The sequence below is a fragment of the Euphorbia lathyris genome, chromosome 8 (assembly GCF_963576675.1).
Source record: "Euphorbia lathyris chromosome 8, ddEupLath1.1, whole genome shotgun sequence".
NCBI classification, from domain to species: domain Eukaryota; kingdom Viridiplantae; phylum Streptophyta; class Magnoliopsida; order Malpighiales; family Euphorbiaceae; genus Euphorbia; species Euphorbia lathyris.
The window spans coordinates 3,081,860-3,082,578 of record NC_088917.1 but is presented as its reverse complement, the minus strand read 5'-3'; the positions used below and the strand labels follow the sequence as shown (position 1 = coordinate 3,082,578).

At 30.0% G+C, this 719-nt stretch overlaps 1 non-coding gene across 1 annotated transcript; it reads left to right on the top strand.

Moving 5' to 3' along the window:
* Positions 1-377: 377 nt before the first annotated feature.
* Positions 378-457, top strand: TRNAL-UAG (transfer RNA leucine (anticodon UAG)). Its single transcript has one exon. It is a non-coding gene; the product is annotated as a tRNA-Leu (tRNA).
* Positions 458-719: the final 262 nt, after the last annotated feature.

Below are 719 nucleotides of genomic sequence, written 5' to 3'. Positions count from 1 at the left end.
AATCGGTCTTCTGATTAACACGTATTTTTGGCACGTAACTTAGGTTTTTCCCTCGTTTTTGCTCCGTTTTAGCTCCTATTTGGATTTAACCAAATAATTAAGTGCCTTGCATCAGAGAAGTATATAAAGACGTAAAAGTACTCTAAATGAATATAATTAACACGATTTCAATGTAAATTTAACGTATGTATATATGATATTTTAGGTATATTTTGGGCTTAACAAGGGGGCATGGGCTAAATATACACCTATGTGCATACACTTTTTGTTTGTTAAGATTAGATATATAATAAGTAACACATTAAAATATATAACAAACCGTCGTTAATCACGAATTAATAGGATTACACAACCAATAATAATTTATTAGAATCAAAGACAGTTTGGCCGAGTGGTCTAAGGCGCCAGATTTAGGCTCTGGTCCGAAAGGGCGTGGGTTCAAATCCCACAGCTGTCATCATTAATTAATCATTTTTCAGTTTTTTTGGTAACTAAAGCGAGTAATATTTCCGTTTCTTTTTTGAGGAAAGAATAATTTATTAAACACCAAGAAAGGAAAAACTTTGATTTCTTTTTTACTTAGATACGTTACAAGACAACTGACAAAAAAATTGATTGGTATTCTAAATTTACAAACTATCTTATTTTGTAACTTGCTTAAAGTGACATGATTAATTACTTAAATATACATGATAGCATATGATTAATTTTAGACAAAT